This window comes from Saccostrea echinata, unplaced genomic scaffold (assembly GCF_033153115.1).
Source record: "Saccostrea echinata isolate AGI-Se365-2 ecotype Australia unplaced genomic scaffold, CSIRO_AGI_Sech_v1 ptg000016l, whole genome shotgun sequence".
In the NCBI taxonomy this organism is placed as follows: domain Eukaryota; kingdom Metazoa; phylum Mollusca; class Bivalvia; order Ostreida; family Ostreidae; genus Saccostrea; species Saccostrea echinata.
Genome location: NW_026889765.1, coordinates 1,300,001 through 1,311,832, shown reverse-complemented (window position 1 = coordinate 1,311,832; position 11,832 = coordinate 1,300,001).

Below are 11,832 nucleotides of genomic sequence, written 5' to 3'. Positions count from 1 at the left end.
AGCTTCTTCTGTATGGCAGTTATTTTGTCCCGAAGTTCTTTCTGTGTTTTAATAATAACCTGGTTTTTCATTCGTTTACAGGGACATTTGCATCCTGTGAAAAGATTCATAGCCTTTAAAATAAATTATAACTAAAACACATTTAACCTAAATTGACATAAGTTAAAAAATTTAAGAAAAGATAAAATTTTTCAGAGATTGAAAAATCCCTAATACTATATTAAATATTGCTCGTAAGGGGTTTTGACATTGAGATCATTGCAAAAACCGACAAATCTTGTATACTTGGTATATTAGTTAGATGATTAACCTAATTTTTCCTCTAATTAAGTTCAATTATAAATGAAAGAAAAAGTGAGCAAGCTCACATACCCCAGGCTCCCCCAAAACTCAACAATGCAACACAAATTGAATGGCATAGTGCATCTTGAATTACAGTATAATAATTCAAAAGGGGCATTACTTGCAAAAAATCATCACATCAAAACTTCTTGCATATAAGGACATTCAAATCTTTGTATGTTACAAATTTAATTGAGCTGAAGTTTCTAGATAAATAATGGAATCAAAATTTCTTGGTAATATACAAATCTATACATTATGTCTGAAATACCTACAAAGTTTCAGGAAATTCAGTGCAGGAGTTATGCTGACAAACTGTTATTTAAATTCCTCAGTGATTTCGATTTGTTAATGAGTGTAAGTCCATGTCTAACACATGACAATTTACACATTTAAATAATTGATGGAAACAAAATTATGATGTAGTCATATGAATTTGTTTATATACTGTACTTATGAAACTATTTAAGCCAAAGCATCAATTTGAGGGGGGGGGGGGGTGAGAACTATCTCAGATTGTGTGTGTGTGTGTGTGTGAGGATGTGTGTGTGTGTTAAATCATTAATATTTTGATCTCAAAATCAATAGGGTTCTTTTAAGGTTATGAAATATTTCACAAAAAATTTCATTACAAAAGCTGATTCCAGTGGATTTCCTTATTACATAGCTGGAAAGTTTCTTCAATAATAGGCAAAACTCGTAAGGCAAAAATAATGGAATCGGAATTTCCTGGTAATATGCACATCTACACATTGTGTCCTAAATATCTGCAAAGTTTGACCAAATTCTGTGCAGCGGTTTATGAGGAGTTGCGCTGACAAACTGTTCATCTCTATATTCAAGATGTAGCCAAAAATCTATGTTGAAAAGTGCCAAAATTCCCAGAAAAAAATAATGGAATCGAAATTTCCTGGTAATATGCACATTTACACATTGTGTCCTAAATATCTGCAAAGTTTGACCAAATTCTGTGCAGCGGTTTATGAGGAGTTGCGCTAACAAACTGTTCATCTCTATATTCAAGATGTGGCCAAAAATCTAAGTTGAAAAGTGCCGAAATTCCCAGAAAAAATAACGGAATCGGAATTTCCTGGTAATATGCACATCTACACATTGTGTCCTAAATATCTGCAAAGTTTGACAAAATTCTGTGCAGCGGTTTATGAGGAGTTGCGCTGACAAAAAAAAAAGGACTGACTGACTGACTGACTGACTGACGGACAGTTCAAAAACATTATACCACCCGCAACTTGTTGCGTGGGGTATAATAAACTCATCTGTCAAAGAAAACTCTTCATTTAAACACATTTAGAATAACAGGGGCAGAGAAAAAAACAATGTAGTGAAAATGAAACTTTGTACTTCGACTTCTAAATGAATAGTGTTTTAATTTTATTTTGACAATCAGAAGGGGTGATATTCGCATATAGGTAATGTTTTAATATGTTTTACTTAAATTTTTTGACTGTTGCCTTTTAGTTTAAATTCAAACATAAAGCTTTAATTTTTCGTTGGCATTTTATTTAGTAATATTATTCTTTCATGTAAATTTGTTGAATCTGATTCGTCGAGAAACAATTTTTAAAAAACATTGTTATACCTTTAAAAATTGTTTCCTCTATAATTCTATACTAAAAAAGTCTAAGATTTCCAGTGTTTTACTGAGCAGTCATAAAGAATCGATGTTTGACCGCAGAGCGAGATATTGGATCTGTCGATGAGATGTTGGACAGCTTACGTCACAATGTGGGCGGGGTCCGATAAAACGCATGATGCCCTCGAACCCAGTCAATAAATGTATACTATTACCCGCTGCATGATGAAGTCACGCCCTCCAGCGTAGCAACAGTCAACATTGCTTGACGACGGGTGATATTTCAAAAAATATTGACTGCATGCGAAGAATTTATGCGCGTAAGGTTCACAGTTATATGTAGTTGTACAAAACATTCAGTATAATATAATAAATATTGCATGTAGCTGAGTGTAACATTGAAATTTTTCACCCCAAGAAAACCAATGTCAACCTCGGCTGGCCTCGGTTGACAGTGGTTTTCTTGGGGTGAAAATTTTCAATGTTACACTCAACTACATGCAATATTTATATAATGCCTAGCAAAGGTTCAAGGTAGCTAGCAGACAGTACCTGCTTTTCGAAACTTACTTTTACAGTAAGGCATCTTTCCATCCCATTGCCACTCCCCGTCAGATCTGCACACTTGGTCCAGAGTACCGTTTATGAACCTGTAATCTTTGGAACATTTAAAACGCAGTTTCCCTCCAACTGAAAATTCTTGCCTTTTTGGTGTAGATACATCTGAATCAAATGGCACGACGTTTAAGCTGGCTAACTCGGACAAAAGTGTGTAAGTATTGCACAATCTAGATTGATCTAGGTTTTTTGTTGTTCCTTTCGTTATTGCCTGAGAGTGCGCAATTCCCGGGGAAGGACTGGACGTACTGGAGGGGGGTTTCGTTGTAGATGGAACTGTCTTGGTTGTTTTTAGTTGTGTGCTCTTTGTGGCGACTGAAGATGTGCTTGGGCTTAAAGATGTCAATGGAGCTATATAATTTATATATAAATTGGAATATTTTATATCAATTATTTAATTATATGAATTGAATTAATTCAAATTGAAAGAAAAATACTATAGTAACCGTTTTATATCATACTATCTCTAGAAATAACTAGATCTTAAATGTTTTGCTTGTTCATAGGCTTTTATACATGTGTGAAAAAATATTTTGCGGCATACATGACCCTTATTGAACCCCCAACTCTGTAGAAAAGAAGATGGGTGAACAAGGCGGGCGAAGTGCCTATAGTGCGACAAACATGAAGTGAAAAATAAAATCTCAATTATATCAGAATTTTCTTTGATATTTCATCTAACATTAAAGTATACTTTATGTAAAATCTCTGCAACTGACAAAAATTTCACGAAGACTGAAATTATTTGCCTATGAAATAGTATACACACACTAAAGAGGACAAAAAGGATCTTTTTCTCATACTTTAACAAAAATTTTCGATATGAGTGGGTCTTCGCTCCATTTTTTTGAAAGTTAATCCTAAAAGTTTGCATAAAAATCTACATTTTTTGGTTTAAAAAATATGGAGCAGACCCACTATACCTTCAAAGTACACTTTTATGACAAAGCATTCGCATCTTTCCGAGAAATACTTGACTGATCTCGAGTTGTGTAGCGTAGTGGTTTGCGTGTTAGTCTCAAAGCAATATGATACTCCGTACTTTTATTGCTAGGGTTCGAATCCCACGAATACCATTTTATTTTTTAATAAAAGAATATTTTTTTCCGACATCTTTTTTTTTCTCAGAAAAGTTTTCTTGATCATAATTTCACAAATTTCAATAATGAGAACGTTACTTAAAATACTTCATTCACAAATTGAATGATTTTTTTTATCTGAAGCTATAGGCATTCTGCACGCCTTGTTCACCCATCTTCTTTTAAAAAGTTGACCTTGACCTCGAGTGCAGAAGAAAACGGAAAGAAACAAAGTAGCCAAGCCACTAGTTGCGTGTCGGTGTGCTTGATCGACCGTAGTAAAAATTTCACAAATTGATTATTACCCTTCGATTGGATGTTTGATTGCTCAGTACTCTCGAGGGTATTGGGGGGTATTGGGGGGGGGGGGGGGGCTGTAGCAATGAAGGTGTGAAAGTTTAGCATGCTTGATCAAGCAACTTACACGTTGTTATTTGAATAATTGTAGTACCTATGGCATATCACTAAAGCATGGGTATAGGGATTGCTGAAGATATTTTTTAATTCCTGATGTCATTACCCCTACTAGGAAATAAAAGGAGAACAGAAATAAATACGTCAATAACTGCAATTTTGGCCATAAATGGCAAAAATTGTAGTGCAGTTGCTGATAACTTAAGAAAAAAACGCATAGTAATGAAAAAGGCGAAGATAACGAACAGTGGTCGATCTAAAAAAAATCTATAAACAATATAAATTTGTGAACAGAGCAAAAAAAACGGACTCTAGAAATTCCAGAGATGGAATTCTAGCAGGAGTTGACCGATCACACCCGTATGGCAAGCCCTTTTACTATTTATTCGTAAAATAAATTTTCACTCAAAATTACAGAGATATCTCTTATTTTAGAGAGATATCTCTTAAAAAACAGAGATATCTCTCAACTTAAAGAGATATCTCTCTAAGAAAGAGATATCTCTTTCACTTAGAGAGATATCTCTTTCTGTTAAAGAGATATCTCTTTCACTTAGAGAGATATCTCTTTCACCTAGAAAGATATCTCTTTTACTTCGAGAGATATTTTTCCAAGTTAAAGAGATTTCTCTCAAAGTAAAAGAGATATCTCTCTAAGTTTATCTTAAGAGATATCTTTCAAAGTGAAAGAGATATCTTTCAAAAGTGTACAAAAGAGATATCTCTCAAGCAAAAAGAGATATCTCTTTACTGTAAAGAGATATCTCTCTACATTATTTTTATTTAAAAAGCCTTTTTAATGACTTCTCCCTTTACCGGAAATGCATTAAATCAAAACGAAAGTAGAGACGAGAAAGTAGAACATGTGGTGTTTTATGGTATTTGTGAGCAAATTACTGACTTGCAGGTGTAACGATGACCCCAAGATACGACACAAAAAGGGAGCTGTCCTTCTACAAGTGCTTGATCAACTGATTTAATGGAAAGAAGTTCAGAGTAAGAAACTTAGCCGGTCATGAAACATCGTAAACGTATCACAGGGGCCTGCTCCCGAAATGTAAACAATATAAATTAAAAAATATATATATATTTTAAAACCCATCGTGATGACTGATACAATTTAGTAGATCTACAAATATTTCTTTCTCTTTATTAACATTGTTTACATTCCGGAAGCACCCCCTGTGATCGTTACCTGCATACGAGTTGGATACCTTATGTTATTGATATACTATCATACTATGGGTTAAAAAAGTATTACAGAAACAAATGCCTGTGGAAAGCGAGTAGACCATTTGATTCTGAAAGGGGGAAGTGACTTGCAGATTTTGGAAATAAATAATCTGAACCTCAAAATGTTGAAAACAAATAATTTGCCCCCCCCCCCCCCTTGTGTGTGTGTGTAAGGGGGGGGGGTGTTAAAATGTTATAAGTGAAGAAAAAATATATTTACTTTTCTGTATTTATCATCTTGAAAATAGTTAGTTTGTCCTTCACTGGTATGGAAAGAAATAAGCTGACTTGAAAAATAGCCCTCTATCCCCCCTTCTTAGAATGAAATGATTGTTCCCTTAATTTTGAAACATATTTAGCTTTCCTGTGCTGAAGGCTCAATTGAGCTTTGAATTCTGATCTAAATTTGGGATCAAATGAAAGAAATTCAAATTAAAGGTCCCGTTCTCTTTCAATAGAAGATAATAGATAATTAGTGAAAATTTTATGACATATTTGATAAATATAAATCTTTCTCAAGAACCACTGGGCCAGGTGAGTTGAAACTTATGTGCAAGCTTTATTATTTAGTGTAGATTCACGATCATTCATAGCTTAATTGACCCTCTAGGGTAGTATGGGGCAACAATGGGTGATCAAGTTTTACATTAGAATATGTAGGAATTTTTTATAGAATCTTCTCAATCAAGCTAAGGCATAATTGTTCATACAGTAAAATCTCATTATCTCAAACTCGATTGGACCAAGAAAAAACTTTGAGATATCTGAGGATTCAAGATATCAAGGGTATATATATACTTAAACAATATTAAGCAATTGGGACTTCGACATATCCATGGTATATGAGATATCAGTGTTCTCGATACTGAAGTTCAACTGTATTTACATGGAAGCATTAGGTTGTGTATTGTATGTTCAATCAAATTTGTTCAAATTATGACATGGGGGGTATGGTGGGGCCATTATGAGCAATTAAAGTTTTACAAAGGAATATATATGGAAACAAATCTTTAAAAACCTCTTCTCAAGAACAATAAAAAGATAAGTAATATTTCTAAGGAAGCTGGGATCCTAATGTCTCCAGGGGCTAGGGTTGAGCCAGCTAGAACAGGCAAAACAATCAAGTTTTACTTCGGAAGATGGGGGGGGGGGGTCTGCTTATAAAGAACAACATGGCCATAGTGACTAAGGTGATCATTGAGGTCATGGGCCTTTTGATTTCATGTTTTTCTAGGGCAGTTGCAGACCACTGTATTTAATTTGAAAAGATCAGTTACATGTAATGATTAATGAAACATCCCCTACAAATTTTTTCTGTCATTGTTTCAGATATGAAGTGCAACAAGAGTTATGTCCAACACACTTTCTGTGACACTTGTCTTTGAATGCGAAGGATGTCCAAGATTCCAGTGATTGTAAGAAGTCAACATGATTACCTGAAAAAGTGCGAGTTAATTTTTACATGTGTATGTATTTTTTTATTATAACTTAGAAATATGCTGTTAACAACATTGAAACGTGAAATAGATCAATTCAAAAAGACACTATGTTCTCTTAAAGTCTTAAAAGATTTTTCCTTGTGTATGTGTAGGTCACAAGTACAGTCTGCAGAGACAAGCACTTCTATCATTGAGAGAAAGTCTGCATTGTCAAGTTCTTTGCATAGACAGAAAAGAGATAAGTAATGGGGTGTATGGACCAGACCAGGATTCAAGTCAGGGCCCCCTGAATCAGTAGTCATTTGCTCTACCAATTTAACTATCTGGCCACCAGAAATTGAACACACCTGAATGCCCTATATGGATCTGTGGAACTATGAAATATCAAAGTTTTATCAATAAGAGAGATTTTACTCCAGCTATGTCAAGGACCATAATTTAACAATTCACTGTATACACTTCAACAAAACTGCAACCCAAGAAGAAATTATTGTCCTATTATTAATCTTCTGGCTACAGAAAAAAAATTACATGTGATGTTAGTATAGTTAGGTCACCTGAGTCACTCAGGTGACCTATTGCTATCCGTTCTCGTCTGTCGGCGTGCATCGTGTGTTAACATTTGAACATTTTTAGTTTCTTCTCCGAAACCACTGAACCAATTTCAACCAAATTTGGCATAAAGCATCTTTGGGTGAAGGGGAACAAAAATTTTGAATTTCATAGTCCCTGCCCCCCTGAGGCCTGAGGGGTGGGGCTAAAACCACCAAAAATAATGCAATCTTTAAAAATCTTCTTCTGCACTCCTGGACATCAAGCAGTCAAACTGTTGGCATCATTGTAATAGACATTGAGCCCTCTACCAAAATTATGAAATTCATGGCCCCAGGGTTGGGCTATATAGATCATATAGTGAAAGTGCATTATTGCTTTGAAAATCTTTTTCTCTGCTCTTGGGTATTAAATAAAGTAACTAAGTACATAGTTATGAAGAGCAAGAGTGCCTCTTCCAAAATTGTGAAATTCATGGTCCCAGGGTCAGGGGTTCTGGTGTTAGGGTGGGGCTCTACTGATTATATAGTGAAAATGCATCAATTCTTTGAAAATCTTCTTCTCTGCTCCTGGGTATTAAATAAAGTAACTAAGTACATAGTTACGATGAGCAAAAGTGCCTTTTCAAAAATTGTGAATTTCATGGCCCCAGGATCAGGGGTTCTGGTGTTAGGGTGGGACTCTACTGATTATATAGTGAAAATGCATTAATTCTTTGAAAATCTTCTTCTCTGCTCCTGGATATTCAATAAAGTAACTAAGTACATAGTTATGATGAGCAAGAGAGCCTCTTCCAAAATTATGAATTTCATGGCCCCAGGGTCAGGGGTTCAGGTGTTAGGGTGGGGCTCTACTGATTATATAGTGAAAATGCATTAATTCTTTGAAAATCTTCTTCTCTGCTCCTGGATATTTAATAAAGTAACTAAGTACATAGTTATGATGAGCAAGAGAGCCTCTTCCAAAATTATGAATTTCATGGCCCCAGTTTTTGGGGTTCTTGAGGGGGGGGGGGGGGGGGGCTCTATTGATTATATAGTGAAAAAGCATTAATTCTATTAATTAATCATTAATTAATCCTGTCTGCTCCTTAGTGTTGAGCTGATAAATAAATTGCTTAGCTATGATGAAAATGGGATCTTCGAACAGAATTTTTAAATCTTGTGGTCCTAGGGTCAGGGGTTCTGGCATAACGAGGGGGGGGGGGGGCTTTTGATAATATAGTGGAAAAGTGTTAATTCTTTGAAATCCATAGTTATGATGATGAGGGTAACTCTTCCAAATTTGTAAATTTCTTGACCCTTGGTCTTGGGTTCTGGTGTTAGGGTAAGGCTTTGTTGAATCTGTAGTGAAAATGCATTGTACCTGTGAAATTCTTCTCTGCTTCTGGGCATATCGGAAGCAAACTGAGTAAAAGTTTAAATGATATAAGTAAGCATATTTCTACCAGATTTTTGAACATCTGGACCATTTGTCTAAGCATTCTGGTCCTGGGCAGGGCTCTATTAATTTGTATTCTACTGAGAGAAGTTATTCCCCTTTTCCATTCACCTTTGATAATTAATCACTGTAAATAACTTATTTGAAAGGTTAATGGAATAAGATAATTATGCAAGAATGTTTATCGTATAATTCAAAAAGTACTCTCTTAGTTTTAATAATCAGGTAGACCTGTAAGTAATAGATAAATAAAAATGAGACAAAAATAACTTATCTTATTAAAAGTTCTTCAAAGACCATACAAGAGGTCAATGCTAGAGGTCTTAATATGGGTTTAAAAATAGTACGGAAGCACTAATAGTTTGTTAATAGTCTGCATAGTGATAGTGTTAAGTGGGGGACAGATTAGAACTTAATTTATGAGTTGATACTGAATACTAGACTAATTAATTTGTTGATCCTGATCTTCCTACTTCTCTTGCTTTAGGGCAACAAAGCTTCATCTATCAGTGTATTTAACTTCTAAATTGTTGTATTATACTCAGGTGACCATTAAGGCCCTTGGGCCTCTTGTTTTTTATTATGTTTACTGATACTGTGGACCTTATTTAAACTTGTAGGATATCAATCTCCTATGCAGAGTTGTCATTTGTTCCTCTCTCAAACATGTATGGGCCAATGGTAGAGAGTGGTTGAATATAAGTAATATAAAATTTTTTGTCTTTTCTTTCATTTTCTTTTCTTTATGTTGTTGATATTTACCTTACACTTTTTTGAGTGAGGGCTGAATGAAAAGGCTGTAGCCCAAACCCTGATTTCCTATTGAAGAAGCATTGGAAGTTTGTACCTCATGCATAAATTGAATATATGTGTGATGGCTTTGACCCAAGGTTATTTGATGAAGTATGAGGTGATTTTATAAAATAAAAATTTATAAAAATCTATAATTCCTGTTTGACTGTATCTTGTAAATGAGAACATTTAGAGGCTCATACTTATCGCAAATATTGAGCATGACCTGCGGTTATGACTAATTTTAAGGTATCCGACCCATAATAGCCTCAGATTCAATGAATCTGAATGTATAACAGATATATATTGGCTGAATACTCAGTATATGTAGACATAATCTTCATGTTTTAGTATCAATATGTAAGAGCGGAATGTATCCTAATTTTTGACCTTGTCCTGTTCTTTAACAGTTATCCCCCTTTGCTTTTAATCAATAAAAATCAATTCTAAAAAAAATCTATCTGGTTAAAATTTAGTTTTCAATCGCTTTTCTATTTCTTATAATTAAATACATCTTTCCACCACAGCATTTTTTGATATTCTTAGTATTTAAATTTATATTTTCAAAAATTTGCTTGTCTCCTTAGACATCAATGCAATCTTCATTAATTAATTACTGCTTAGGTAATCATATTTTTGAAAATTTCTCTTGGTAAATCCTTTACTACTCTAAAATGCTTTGAATTAATATCATAGTATTTAATACAGGATGGATATTTCAGGTTAGAAAATTAGGTCCTAATATGGGTCGGATACCTTAAATCAAGGTCATTTTTAAGCAAGTTCAAGGTAACTTGCAGAAAAGTGTATTACCTTTGTCAAATGCATAATTTGCAAATGATACTTGACACAAAGATTGCTTATGACTAAATGGTGTTTCATGACCTTATCCAATGTCAAGATTACTGGCAGTAAATGTGTGAAATTTGTTTTCATTTCATTACTCCCTCATGGATAAGTATTGAAACTGGAAACTTCAAAGATTATTTGTAAGCTGAAAGTATATCATAACCTTTACCCATGATACTGTGGCAAGTTCAAGGTCATTGGCAAAAAAAAAATTGCTCATGTCAGTTCCATAATGTCTTAATGGAGAAACAGTAAATATCTCCCTTTTATTTAAAGATTTATGATGAATAGAAGATGCATCTTTTCTTTCTTAACCAGTATCATTTTGGCAAGTTCAAGGTCACATTTAGAAAATTGATATTGGCATTTTCTGAAAAAAAAAATGTATAGAGGGTATAATGTTGGAGTTTGTTCACAGTTATTGAATTATATAGGCATAGTTCAATTATAGTATACATGCAGTTAGAATCCATGACAATTCAGCCATAACTGGAAGGTATTTTTGAATCCTTAATGATAGAATTTTTGCAGATTTAGATTTTACTGACTTAACTTGGGAAGACCTCTTAAATAAAACAAGAGGCCCATGGGCCACATCGCTCACCTGAGCACATTGGCTAGGCAAAAGCACAAATCAGTTCAGTATTGAAAAGATTACCACGGGGGGGGGGGGGGGGGGGGGGGGGGGGGGGGGGCTTGAATTTTAAACTACCTGATGATGCTTCCATGTCAATATAACAAATGGCTTTCTTGTACTTGAGAAGATGTTCAAAAAAATTTCCCATATATTCCTTTGTAAAAATTTGATCCCCCATTGTGGCTCCTCCCTATCCCAGGGGTCATCATTTGAACAAATTTGAATCTACACTACCTGAGGATGCTTCCAAGATATTATCCTATATATTTCTATTTAAGACTTTGATCCTCCATTGTGGCCCCACCCTACCCCCGGGGGTCATGTTTTGAACAAATTTGAATCTACACTACCTGAGGATGCTTCTATATTAATATGACTCATTATGGCTTTGCTGTTCTTGAGAAAAAGATTTTTAAAGGTTTTTCCTATATATTTCTATGTAAAACTTTGATCCTCCATTGTGGCCCCGCCCTACCCCCGGGGGTCATGATTTGAACAAACTTGAATCTACACTACCTGAGGATGCTTCTACATTAATATGACTCATTATGGCTTTGCTGTTCTTGAGAAAAAGATTTTTAAAGGTTTTTCCTATATATTTCTATGTAAAACTTTGATCCTCCATTGTGGCCCCGCCCTACCCCCGGGGGTTATGATTTGAACAAAATTGAATCTACACTACCTGAGGATGCTTCCATATAAATATGACTCAACATGTCTTTGCTGTTCTTGAGAAGAAGATTTTTAAAGGTTTTTCCTATATATTTCTATGTAAAACTTTGATCCTCCATTGTGGCCCCGCCCTACCCCCGGGGGTCATGATTTGAACAAACTTGAATCTAC